General features: G+C 47.9%; 1 pseudogene across 1 annotated transcript; it reads right to left on the bottom strand.

The window, feature by feature from the left end:
* Positions 1-464: 464 nt before the first annotated feature.
* Positions 465-13,782, bottom strand: LOC129540450 (T-lymphocyte surface antigen Ly-9-like; annotated as a pseudogene). Its single transcript, XR_016037144.1, has 7 exons — positions 13,718-13,782; positions 12,862-12,932; positions 7,196-7,537; positions 3,496-3,765; positions 2,873-3,217; positions 2,504-2,770; positions 465-538 (listed from the first exon to the last, which is right to left on the bottom strand). The product of XR_016037144.1 is annotated as a T-lymphocyte surface antigen Ly-9-like (transcript).
* Positions 13,783-14,071: the final 289 nt, after the last annotated feature.

Below are 14,071 nucleotides of genomic sequence, written 5' to 3' on the forward strand. Positions count from 1 at the left end.
TTGTAAAATAATTTGCCTCCAATAAAAAATAAATTAATTACTTAAAAAAAAAGAATGCTTCAAGGAGACAAAATTTAAGTTGAATCTGGGCCCTCTGAGCTCATTTACATAAATTTTAATAAAAAATAATACCTATGCACAATATTTAATAATTTTATTATCATTATATATTATATTTCAAACCATTCAATTTCTTTCTGAACATGTTAAAACACAATTAAACAAAACATAAGCAGGTGGTTTTGAACAGAAAATATGTAACTGTTTCTTCATTGTTTTGAACTCAGTTTGCAAACAAAATAGGTTTCATGGTTTAATCAGTACAAGTGTTTCTCTCTCACACCTGGAGATTCAGGTGTCAGGTCACACTCCTCTTTCTCTGTGTAGATTTCCTATCTGTGTTTCACAGAGTGACCTTCTTTTCACGTTCCTACTCTTGGCTTTTCCACATGCCAAGTTCAAATCTATTTACTCTGCAAAGCTCCCAGGATCAAAAAGAGAAGAAACTCTTTCCTCAGGCAGCAGGGTAGGAAGGAACCTGAATTAACAATGATCACAGGTTAGGAGTTGGGTAAAAGGAAGACAAGGGAAGAAATAGGAAGACAGAGAAACCAGGGGGAGGAGTTTTCCAGGAAGAAAAGTCAGAGGTGCAGGGGGGGCTAGAAGCCCCTTGTGGAAGCTGTATCTGGGGATGGAGTTGAAATATCCTCCATGTCCCATCGGGAGGGAGAATGCTAATGTCTGAAACCAATGATCCTTTTTCCTTGTGTCCCATTACACCCAGCTCAGACTGTCCTTAAATGCTTGTCAAATTCACAGTTTAAACCTCTATTACAAGCTGGGTACTGGAGGTGCAGAGAAAGGTAAGCATGGGCTTTGTCATGATTCAATTGAGGAGACAGACACATGCATCAAGGCCATTATACAGCATGCTCAGTGTTCTTCTAAAGTCATTTACTGCTGCTGCTGCTGCTAAGTCGCTTCAGTCGTGTCTGACTCTGTGCAACCCCTATAAACGGCAGCCCACCCGGCTTTCCCGTCCCTGGGATTCTCCAGGCAAGAATACTGGAGTGGGTTGCCATTTCCTTCTCCAAAATTCATTTACTAGAGTCAGCTAAAGGTGGTTACAGTTGTGAGTTCCCCAAGGGGTGGGAATTTATCCAGACCTCTTCTTCACCGTATCTTCAATGACTAGAACAACATAGGCCTTAAAAATGCTCTGTAAATATGTGTTGCTTATGAACAAAGAGGTGCTAAAATATTTATACTTTAGATACTGGGCAGACACCATAATGTTTAAAGCAGAAAAGAAACACAAGCATTTCTTTCATTTAGAATTCCCCTAGCAGCACAATCCGGAGAAGGCAATGGCAAGCCACTCCAGTACTCTTGCCTAGAAAATCCCATGGATGGAGGAGCCTGGTAGGCTGCAGTCCGTGGGGTCGCTAAAGGTCGGACAGAACTGAGCGACTTCACTTTCACTTTTCACTTTCACACATTGGAGAAGGAAATGGCATCCCGCTCCGGTGTTCTTGCCTGGAGAATCCCAGGGATGGGGGAGCCTGGTGGGCTGCCGTCCATGGGGTCACACAGAGTCGGACACGACTGAAGTGACTTAGCAGCAGCAGCAGCAGCAGCACAATCAGGAGGGTGATTGGGAGGGGAGAGAAGTTAGAAGACCAGGTGAAGAATATGTGAAGCAAGGAAGGTGTGAGCAAGGGCAGGCAGCAGGGAAGATAAAGGTTCTAAATAATGCCTGACCTTCTGCCTTTGGCAACAGGAAGAAAAGAGGAGGTGCTGGGAGAGGCCTGGGCAAAGGACAGCATCAGTCCTGAAAAGGACGCTGGCTGGAGAAAAAAAGTCCAGGAGAGAGCTGCCCAGATGGCTGAGGAAAGCAGGTCAAGGATGACAATTGAGGAGGAACCATGAGCTTAGCCATCAGGATGCCACTGGGACAAACCAGCCACAAGGGGTTGAAGTGTGGATGGCTGGTGAGGAACAAGAGACAGGAAGCAGAGACAACCGTTTCAAGAAGTCAGTGGAGAAGACGAGAGACACAGGTGTGTTGGGACTGAGGTGGTTTCCTGCCGTGGCCTGTGGAAGCCAGGAGAAGCCACCTTTGCCCACCAGAGGAACACGGTCCCATTGTCCTCTCAGAGCAGCTACAGGCAAGGAGAAGGGCAGAGCTTCACAGGCAAGGAGGTCTGGGACCCCCTCCTCCAGGGGTTCTGCAGGACTGAATGGGGTGAGTGAAGCAGCTTTTCTCAGGGAGTCCCAGGAATGAGCCATTGCCCAGCTGAGCCTGCCACACATCTAGGCACAGTGCCGACAGAAGGTGGGCAGAGCTCCAGAGTTCTCATCTCCTGCCACCCCAGAGACACTCCCTGTTGCAAACTAATCCAGCCCTCCTCTTCTTCAATCATTCCCAGAACTCCAAGGAAGGCAGGCAGGCATGCTGAGAATCTGGACTGGGAGAGAAAGGTTCTCAGAAGGAAGCTGTTACCTGAGCAGAGGGACCTGACGGGGATGGAGTGGGAGCTCTGGCTGATGGGGTTCTTGACTGTACACTGATAGCTGTCGCTGACCCCAGGTCTCCAGGAGACGCTGAGAGTGGTGCCCCCGTGTGACACAACTGCCCCCTGGCCTCGGGGGTCGCAGCTGTACTGAACATCCTCTCCAACCTTGTCCAGCGAACAGGCCAGTGTGACAAAGCAGGTCCCATCCTTCATGATCTGAGAGCTGGCTGTGATTTTGGGCTCCTGCAGTCTCTCTGTGCCAAGAAGGGAAGGTTCAAGCCATGAGAAGGCTCCAGCCTGGCCAAGCAGAGGAGAGGGAAGGTCATGTTCAAACATAAGCCCTCTAACCCCCTCACCATAGACACGCAGGATGAAATCCTTGGTGATGATGATTGGGGGACTATGCAGAGTTATCCAGGCTCTATAGGGGCCAGAGTCCTGCAGCCTCAGGGAGCTGATCTGAAGAGAGTAGTTGTGGTGGGGGATGCTCAGTCGCTGGCTGTAGGGTCCCTGATTCCCAGCAACCAGGATTGGCTCCCCTGCCGGTCCTGGTCGCAAAATAGCAACAAGGCCTCGAGAGCTCCAGGTAACCTTTTCTACCTCCTGCCCCGCTGGGACCTCCAGGGGCAGAGTAGCTGACTTCCCAAGGTTGCCGATCACTGTCTCCCCTACTGATTCCTCACCGCCCAGGATTCCTGGCCATGCAGATGGGGAGAGAAAACCACAGCTTCTGCGTCAGGGCCTCCCTGCCCGCTCAGGGCAGCCACAGGTCCCAGCCAGCCCCTCCTGCCCAGATCCCTCCAGCCTCCCCGTCGACTCCAGTGGGTCTCCCTCTCCCCGACCACTCGGACACACCCTGGCCAACCCACTCTCTCTCGAGTGTTTGCCTTTCTCCTCAGGGCCTGAAGGGGACAGGACTCCTTCCTGCACCTTCCATTTCAGAGCTGTCAAGCAGGGTACATGCTCAGATGCCAGGTGCCTGTGCATGAAGGTGCCGCCAAGATGGGAAGGGAGCTACTGTTATTGACTGGGTTCTTGGCCATGCAGGTAAAGTTCAGAGCTGTCCCCAGGCCTCAGCGTGGCACTGAAGACAGACCCTCCTGGGGCACAGCAGTCTGGGGTCCCAGAGGCATCCAGCTCTAGGTCACAGCGCCTCCTCTGCTTTCTGCCACACATGTCAAGACGGTGAGGCAATATCCATTCCCACTAGTTCTCGTGCTCACTGTGACACGGGGCTGGGCCAGCTGCTCTGTGTGTCAAAGAAAGAACCAACTGAGGACTGGGAAATTGCTCTGGGCCTTCCCTCCATGGGGCAGAAGTAGGAAGTGCTGCCACCAAGACCCTGCACCACCCTGAATACACATACAAAACAACAGAGGTAGAATCTGCCCACGTCTATTCGAGAGCTTTGGGCTTTATAAGACCTGTCACTTAATATCTCCTCTGGTTCTCAGAACAATAGTATGAAGTAGTAGCTTCATTGATGGGTTTGATCTCCTTGCAGCCCAAGGGACCCTCAAGGGTCTTCTCCAACACCATAGTTCGGAAGCATCAATTCTTTGGCACTCAGCTTTCTTTTATGGTCCAAGTCTCACATCCACACATGACTACTGTAAAAACCATAGGTTTGACTAGATGGACTTTTGTCAGCAAAGTAACGTCTCTGATTTTTAATATGTTGTCTATCTCCTTCTCCTGGAAATAAAAACCCTTTTTCCTACCTGGACTTTCCTTGTGGCTCAACTGGTAAAGAATCTGCCAGCAACACAGGAGACCCTAGTTCAATTCCTGGGTTGGGAAGATCCCCTGGAGAAGGGAAAGGCTACCCACTCCAGTATTCTGGCCTGCATAATACCATGGACTGTACAGTCCATGGGGTCATAAAGAGTTGGATACCACTGAGTGCCGGGAGCCAGCGAGGGAAATTCTACCCGTGGCAAAGGTCAACTGGGGAAGAGGCCTGACAGGCAAAGGCTAATCAGGACTCGAGGAGCCCCCTGGACTTACCTGAGCATCTACCCCAAAGAAAACCGGAATCTGACTGCTTTACTATCTTACGCCTCTTACCAAGTCCTCTAATACTTACAGGGGCTTCCCCCCAACCACCTTTCTCTGAAAACATTAATTCAGAGCTGTAGTTTAAAAGTTCTCCTCGGCTTAATAGGAGTGTTCCAATCCAAGCCTCTCTGATAGCTTTCTAACTTGCATGACAAGTTTGTCCGGGCTCTTACAACTATGGGTGTGACTGTTTATAGCCTCCCAGCCATGCAAGGACAGAAAGCCTAATATTCTAAAATACAGGAATCTGTTGAAGAAGTTAAAATCATTAGAATAGTACTAAAAGAGATTTCATTGTTGAATCAATGCTTGCTGCAAAGTTTCCTGTATCTGTTGTATCCTTGGAAATATATTAATCACATATAGAGAATATAAGTAGTAGCCTTTGATTTAACCACATCAGATCTTAAGTTAATAAATTCCTTTCTTGTAGCTCACTACACCTGTACCTTATAGGAATGTAACCTTGTCATGTGTATAGCACCTGACTTTAGGAAAATCAACTTAAAAGAATATAAGCCTTTTTCTAGCTAACTAACCTTTGTTAGGAGAGAGGGCCATAAACTGTTAGCAGGCCACCTGGCCAGAAGATGATGTAAACCACCCAAAACTTTTGTATATCACGAGACATACAAAAATGAGCCCTGATCCTGATAAGGGTCAAGACTGCTGACCCCGCGTGATTTTGGCGTGACTCTATACCTCTCTTTCTCTGTTTTTTATGTGCACAACTTAGGGTATAAAAGCAGCACTGGAAAATAAAGTTTTGGGCCTTGCTCACTGAAGCTTGGTCTCCCCGTGTCGTTCTTTCTCTTTTTCCATCCTTTTCTCTATTCTCCTTTTTCTGGTTGAGATCCTTGGAGCGATGGGCCCTCTGAGTTTACTTATCTGCCTGGGCTTCTAAGACCCACTCGAGGGGGTACCCTGGTGGGGTGCCTCAAGTGATTCGAGAGGGCGCCTGCGGCCTACGTAAACAGAGCAAGCCCCGTGCTGGGGTTTTATTGGTTTCCAGCGTAAACCAAGGAATCATCAGCCCCTGTCTCTCTCTTTCTCTCTCTCTCTAACGCCGACGCCGTTCATCCCGAGGATACCCTGGGCCTTATCGAGGCTGGACCCCGATAACTGAGCGACTTGCACTTTCCTACCTGCCAGCAAAGCTGTCATGGAACAACCGTGACTTTGGAAAATGCCCCGTGAAGCATGAAAATCTGGACTTTTATCATAACTGTTGCCTTAGAAACCATCTCTGGAAGACCCCAACTCTGATCAGTTAGCACAGCCTTATATCCTTCTCAGAATCCACACTGAGCTGTCCTACCAGAATGGCCATCAGCACAGTGAGAGGGCCTCTCCCACCATCTCTGGGTGAACAACCCTACCCCAGGTCCCAACAGCCCTCCACCCAGTGTTCCCTTGCTCTGTCTGAGGAATGGGCCACAATCATTCATTCCAAGCCAATTTATGACATAAATGCTTTCACCCCAACCATGTGAACCTGACCAGGGCAATTCTGTCAACCCAAGTTTAAAAAAAAAAAAAAAACCTTCATCTATTAACAATAGGAATAGGAATATTCCTGGGTTCCATAATCCAGAAAATTGTGTGAGAAGGTTCTCCACTTTCCCACAATCACTCATCTTCCTGTGTTCATCCTCACTTTTCATTGGTACCTTCCTGCCATGGCATCCTGGTGACCTTGCTATCCACGGCAACCTTGTCCCTCAGTCAAAGACTGGAATCACAGCTAATCCAAGTCTTGCAAAGGCCTTGTGATCCTCCCAGAACATGAGAAGTGCTTGGCCTGTGAGGCATTTCCTTGAAGCCATCTCCCACGGGCCTCCCACTGGTCTCACCTGGGAGGCTGTCATGAGATTGTTTTAGTCTTGAGGTCCCAGACTTCCTGCTTCATCCCCACAGAACAAAGCTGCTGACTATTAAACTTCTCTGCAGTCTAGAATTGGCTTCTCAGCAACTCCCATTATGGTCATCTGGTCCCTGAGGCCTCAGTGCCATCCTTTCTGGGCTGTGGGATGAGGACCGAGGGATCTGAGACCTTCGGCCCCTCTCCCTCTCCACATGAGTAATAAGCAGGCTGACTCTAAAAGCACGTGACTGTGCCTCCGCTGGCCAGCATTGCTGCTGTGTGCCGGGCACCCCCGCCCCACTGTCTTCTTTGTAGTTTCCCTGCTAAAACAGTCACTGACATTTCCTTGAGGAATACGATAGTAGTGTTCTCCTACATCTGTACGGAGCTTTACAAAGCTCTTTCCTGTGAATTTTATTCTCACAAACGGTAATGCTCTGTTCTAGCAAGGAGGAGGCTCGAGACCTCGCAAGTTGGTTGTGGCAGAAGCTGGTTCTCAGGGCCCGAAATCCCATTCTCTGCCCAAATGCAGGGATTCTACTGCAATTGGTCTGAGACACATCCCAGCCATCAACATTTTTCAGGATATTCTCCCAGGCAACTCTACTTTCCATGTTTTTCTCAGTCAAGCACATGTTAGTCTCATAATTAGAAAGAAAACTATAATTGTTTCTAAAAGGGAAGTGGGAAAGGCTATAAAAGTGACTGAAAGACAGCTCCCCACACACCCACCTGTTGCCATACCCTGGACACTCACCGTAGACCTGCAGGCTGTACTCCCTGGTGTGGGTGAGGTGGGAGCTCCGTAGATTAATGTGGGCTCGGTAGGACCCCGCGTCTGCCCAACTCAGGTGGCTGATCTGCAAGGAGCGGTCTGGGCCCACCACACTCAAACGACCCCAGTACTGCTATTCTGCCTGGTGAAAGGTGTCTGGTCCTCCAGCTTCTACCAAGGTTACCGAGGCTATTGCCCTGGGGACCGAGCAACATACCCAGGAGATGCTTACCACCTGCTGTCCATCCTGCAGCTGCAGGGGCAAAGTGACAGAGTCCCCCAGGGTCCCAGTTACCACCATGGGGGTTCTGGAAGCCCCTGGTCCTGCAAACAGAGAACAGTCTGTTACATTGAAGGTTCACAGCAGGCCTGAGGGAGAGTCAGGGCCGTGATTAGTATTCCTATTTTATAGGTGAGAAAACAGAGACCCACAGAATTTAGGTGCCTTGTTCAAGACATGACTAGTTATAGACAGAACTAGAATTCAAGAGGGACTGATGCAGAAGCTGAGGCTCCAATACTTTGGCCATCTGATGCGAAGAGCCAGCTCATTGGAAAAGACCCTGATGGTGGGAAAGATTGAAGGCAAAGGGTGAAGGGGGTGTAAGAGGATGAGAGAGTCCATCACCGACTCAATGGACATGAGTTTGGGCAAATTCTGGGAGGTAGTAGAAGACAGGGAAGCCTGGTGTGCAGCAGTCCTTGGGATTGCAAACAGTCGGACATGGCAGTGACTGAAAAACAACGACCACCACACCACAATGGTCTCCTTCCCATTTATATTAATTCACTAACATAAGGAAATAATCGATGATGGCTGTCCTAAAGGTTGCACGCACTCAGTGTCCTGGAGAGTAAGCAACATCCTTGGGAGGGGCCCTGGTGTCAGGGGAGGGAGATGGATAATCTCTACTGTTTCTGTGAGTCCATCGCTTGTAAATTCAGGGGAAAGGAACAGAATTCACCCAGTCCAGTCGCATCCAGGCAAGAATTGCCTTGCAGCATCCCCCATAATTGCTTATTTGGCCACTTCTGAGACAAAAGCCATCTCCTCTCAGGCACAGCCAGAATCTGGGAACATATCTTTCTACAGCAGGAGGGCTAGTGTTGTGCTGGCCAGGCCACATTAAGCATGGTGAGAGGGACAAACATTTAGATACCAGCCTATAATGCATTTGAGAGAAGAGTGTAACTCCAGGGCACTAGTCAGACTGCCCGAGTTCAAGCCCTTGCTCTACCAAGTGCTAGCTGTGTGATCTTGGGCAAGTTACTTAACCTCTCTGAGTCCAAGTTTTCTAACCTGTGAAACAGGGTTGCCATCTTTCAGGATTTTGTGTTAAACGAGACAATCACATAAACACCTCACTATGGTATTATTCAAGATGTTTAATGTCGCTGAGGGTTTCCCTGGTGCCTCAGATGATAAAGAATCTGCCTGCAATGTAGGAGACCTGAGTTTGATCTCTGGTTCGGGAAGATCCCGTGGAGAAGGGAATGGCATCCCACTCCAGTATTCTTGCCTACAGAGTTCCCTGGGCAGAGGAACCCGGCGGTCTATAGTCTACGGGGTCAAAAAGAGTCAGACACAACTGCACAACTAATACTCACTCACTCTTTCAATGTCACTGAAGTAAGTTGGTGCCTACATCTTTTTGCATCCTCACCAAAACTAGCTTGCACACTTATAGAGAAATATATATATCTTTAAAAAACCCACTCCAAGTAGTGCAACCCATTTCTATTTTTATAACACAGACATGCAGTCCCAGGAAGCAGAAAGTCTGAAACTGACTCAGGTCTGCAGCCTAGCTGTTTAAAGAGAAAACAATGCCTGGCCCAGTGAGGGATGCAGGTCCTGATTCAAACTGGAATCCAGAAATACTGGCTACATCACCAATTCTGAGCCATGTGGTGAGGTTTTTCTGCTGCAAGCTGAACTGAGAAGTCCTGTGATAGTAGCTGTGGTGACGAAGAGTAGGAGAGAGCTTGCTATGTCGTGGGAGTGGGCACTCCACACTGGGGGACAGGCAGTGTCCTATGAGCCCACCACAGAATCCACCCTATGACCTGGTGTTCCTTCTTCCCATGCAGCTCTTCTGGCTCCACTTGGAGGAACGTGCAATTTGACTGGAAGCATGTCAAGGCAGTGCTGATACCAGATGGATCTTCCTGTCCCGAGCTGGCCCAGAACCTGCAGTCCAGCCTGGAAGAATTCCACCCTTGATCAAGGAGTATGCTCACCCTTGAATACAGTGATCCCTTAAGCTTAGTTCAAGTGCTGCTTCCTTTCTGGGGCCTTAGTTGAGCTCCATACTTCTGGTCCAGCCATGCTTTCCTCCTAATTTCCTTCAGCCTATGGAAGCATCACTAGGAGCAAAGCTAATGGAGGTGATGGAATTCCAGCTGAGCTATTTCAAATCCTAAACGATAATGTTGTGAAAGTGTTGCACTCAATATGCCAGCAAATTTGGAAAACTCAGCAGTGACCAGAGGACTGGGAAAGGTCAGTTTTCATTCCAATCCCAAAGAAAGGCAATGCCAAAGAATGTTCAAACTACCATTGTGCTCATTTCACATTTTAGCAAAGTAATGCTCAAAATTCTCCAAGCCAGGCTTCAATAGTATGTGAACCAAGAACTTCCAGATGTTCAACCTGGATTTAGAAAAGGTGGTGGAACCAGAGATCAAATTGCCAACATCCATTGGATCATCAAAAAATCTAGAGAGTTCCAGGAAAATATCTACTTCTGCTTTGTTAACTATGCCAAAGCCTTTGACTGTGTGGATCACAACAAACTGTGAAAAGTTCTTCAAGAGATGGGAATACCAGACCACCTGACCTGCCTCCTGAGAAATCTGTATGCAGGTCAAGAAGCAACAGTTAGAACAGGACATGGAACAACAGACTGGTTCCAAATTGGGAAAGGAGGACATCAAGGTTGTATATTGTTACCCTGCTTATTTAACTTATATGCAGAGTACATCATGTGAAATGCCAGGCTGGATGAAGCACAAGATGGAATCAAGATTGCCAGGAGAAATATCAATAACCTCAGACACGCATATGACACCACCATTATGGCAGAAAGCAAAGAATTATAGAGCCTCTTTTTGAAAGTGAAGAGTAGACTGGGAAAACTGGCTAAAAACTCAACATTCAAAAAACCAAGATCATGGCATCCGGTCCCATCACTTCATGGCAAACAGGGGGGAAATGGAAACAGTAATGGACTTCATTTTGGGGGCTCCAAAAGCACTGCAGATGGTGACTGAAGCCATGAAATTAAAAGACGCTTGCTCCTTGAAAGAAAAGCTATGACCAATCTAGACAGCATATGAAAAAGCAGAGATATTACTTTGCCGACAGAAATCCATCTAGTCAAAGCTATGGTTTTTTTCAGTAGTCATGTATGGATGTGAGAGTTGGACTATAAAGAAAGCTGAGAGCAGAAGAATTGATGCTTTTGAACTGTGGTGTTGGAGAAGACTCTTGAGAGTCCTTTGAACTTCAAGGAGATCAAACCAGTCCATCCTAAAGGAGATCAGTCCTGAATATTCATTGGAAGCACTAATGCTGAAGCTGAAACTCCAATACTTTGGCCACCTGAGGCGAAGAACTGATTCATTGGAAAAGACCCTGATGCTGGGAAAGATTGAAGGTGGGAGGAGAAGGGGACAACAGAGGATGAGATGGTTGGATGGCATCACCGACTCAATGGACATGAGTTTGAGTAGGCTCCAGGAGTTGGTGATGGACAGGGAAGCCTGGCGTGCTGCAGTCCATGGGGTCGCAAAGAGTCAGACACAACTGAGCGACTGAACTGAACTGAGCTGTGCTTTTTGTTGGCTTGTTTGTTGGCTTACTTCATTCTGCTTCATACAAATAGCTGTGTTGCTTGTCTATCCCCATAGCTCATGAGTTCCCCAAGGAGAGGAGAAGGTAGCAGGGAATTGGCATCTGAGCAATAAAGTGGAGTAAGTCTGATGGTTTAGCCGAGTGGCTAGGTGCAGTGGGATGTGTGCAGAGCTTCCTTTACTGAATCCTGTTTCTGGATTCAAGTGAGGGAAAGAGAAAGAAAGGAATCAGCTCAGGACATGAATCCTCAGCACCAGACACTGTGCCAAGTGCGTTAAGCACCTTATTTTAACCTTCACAGCAATCTAGTAAGGTCCATATTCTTATTCCCACTTCACAGATGAAGACCATGAGACTCAAAGAGCTTAAAAGCCTACTTGCTCAGGGTCACTGGCTATTGGAAGCAGCAGAGCTCACGTGAAACCCAAGCTCGCCTGCACCCAATGCCGATGCTCTGTCGGCTACCCTGTGCTGCCAACAGCGGGACTGTACCCCAACGCATTCCTCCCTGTGTGCCCCTCACCTGTACCCCATCACACACAGCACAGGACCAGCACACGAGAGGCCTCAGTAGGTATTTCTGGGACTGAACCCAAGAAATATGAACATTTTTGTTTAAGGCAAGATCTGTCTCACCCATTTCTTTGTCATGTGCCCAAAGGATGCCTCCATGGACAATGACCTCCAAGGTCCTGACCTGGACACCACGGAGGAAGGGAAGCTCATTGATTCATTTACTCTGTGGGAGGACAGGAAAGTGGTGGCAAGGGGAACGTGACAGGAATCCATTCTCTGAGTTTCAAGTCTGTGAATTTGGTTGGAGACAGTATGGTTCTGAGTTTCCTTGTTGCTTCTGCATTCCCACAGCTGCACTGACTTCCATTCTCACTGATCACCAGCTGTGTGCCAGAAGGTGTCACCTCATGTCTCAGTTCATCTTCTGTAAAGTGGGCTTAATACTCTCTGTTTATCTATACCACAAGATTGTTGGGGGAATCAGACTATTTTAAATTTGAGTAAAAGTTCTTTATAAACTGCCAAGTTTTAAACACCTCTAAGGGATTCTATGGCAGGCTTAGGGCACACCCTAAAGGTTAGTGTGGGTGCTACCCTGAAGTCAGGTGACTCTGATAACTAATGCAAGCTGCTTTCCTCCCGAAGGAGGATGAAAGTGAAAGACTGAAACTCGGATGACTAAGAGCAGAACCTGGCCCCTCACCATGGGTTTCTCAGGAGCTCTGTTCCCCTGGCCTCCAGTTCCCAAGCCTGTCTTCTGCCACCACTCAGGTCCTTGGGGGCAAGGGAAGGAGCAGTAAGAACTCAGAGGGACAGGATCTGTCACAAGGTGCTAGGTTCAAGATCACCTACTGATGTCATTTGTGGGACAGGAAAGCCCAATTCACAATAAAGGTGACTCAGGGGCAGAAGGGAAGGAAGGCATGCGAGGATCATGCCTGAGATGGCAAGATGCAGACGAGGTCCAGGAACGGACTGTGGCAGATCCTCTATCTCAAGTCCCCAGCTTCAGTCTCTCTGGGGACGTCCAGGCTCCTTGTGACTCACTGGCAGTGTGAGAGTGACAAGACACAATCAGGGTTTGCATGATCTGAGATGATAGTACACACACCTCACACACACTACTTCCCTTCCCCCTCAAACACATACACAAGCACTTACACACAGTCTGGCTCCCAGTGAAGAAACATCTTCAGTGAAAATGACCTATTGTTAGAGAAACCCAATGTGCAAGGAGGTAGTGGTGCCTGGGAGGTAGAGGCAGGGACAGACTCACCAGAGAGAAGACCAAGGAGGGGCAAAGACCACAGGAGAGAGAAGCCCCTCCTATACAGCAGACTGGCCCGCCTCAGGACGGCCAACAGACCATGTGCATGTAAATGTCAGCCCACAGACTTCCATTTCCCGTTTTCAGAGCTCGCTTTAATCACATGTAGCTTTTGCGTCACAACATGTGAAAATAAAGGGACATGAAAGAAAGAAGCACGAGAAGCAGCAGAGTGAGCTATTTAAAAGCCAAAGCTGACAATGTCTCAGCCTTGCTTTAAACCCTTCCAAGGTCCCCCACCACTTATAAGCTAAAATCTAACTAAGGTCACAGTCCTGGAGGACAAAATCCTTCAGGCTCTGCTGGCTTCCCATCTTGAGCTTGGTCTCATGTCCTGTCACCAGGTCTCCCATCTAGGACTCCCCACACACAATTTCTTACTGCTGGAAATGGTTGCTGCCACTTGGTTTACTGGACTACCCTAGTCCCTGCCACCTAGTTCACCTTTCTCCACCATCCTCCCATTCCCCTATTAAAGTTGTGACCACCTTGGGAAAGACTTCCCTGAAACCCCAGGCTAGAACAGGAGCCCTCTTCTGGGCCTCTCAGTTTCCTCCTATTCACCTCTATGGTTATATCCACCTTGCTTACTGATTCATGTCAATGTATGGCAAAACCAATACAATATCGTAAAGTAATTAGCCTCCGATTAAAATAAATAAACTAAAAAAAAAAAAAAATCTGCTTACTCGCATACTCTTTCCCCAGTATACTCTCAGCTCCTTGCCGGTGGGGTCTACCTTTTTCATCTTTTAGTTCCTAGTGACTAGCTAAGTATCAGCATATGAATTTAGTTCCTACATACAGTACCTTCTTTAACACAGAAACAAGGCTGGAAGTATCCAGGAGAAAGGACTTTTGGACCCACATCTACCTGCAACCACGAAGGATTTCCAGATATTATTTTGCTCTCTTGGCCTGTTGGTGGTATGGTTGAGGGAGTTGTCTTAAAAGTCCTGATCCATGGGTGGATGGAGGGAAAACTTAGAGCTGGGGCAGGTATAGAGATCCTTCTCCTCTTCTCCACACCTAAGATGGCTTCGCGAGGCTATGCAAACTCCGCTGACATCTCCGTGAGGATGTGATTTGACTAGTGTCCCCCATTGGCTCCCTTAATTCTCAAATTTTGACAAGCATCTCCCTAGTCATCAGTGTATGG

The sequence above is a fragment of the Moschus berezovskii genome, chromosome 4, assembly GCF_049115385.1.
Source record: "Moschus berezovskii isolate FMDL1 chromosome 4, NW_MosBer_1.0, whole genome shotgun sequence".
NCBI lineage: Eukaryota > Metazoa > Chordata > Mammalia > Artiodactyla > Moschidae > Moschus > Moschus berezovskii.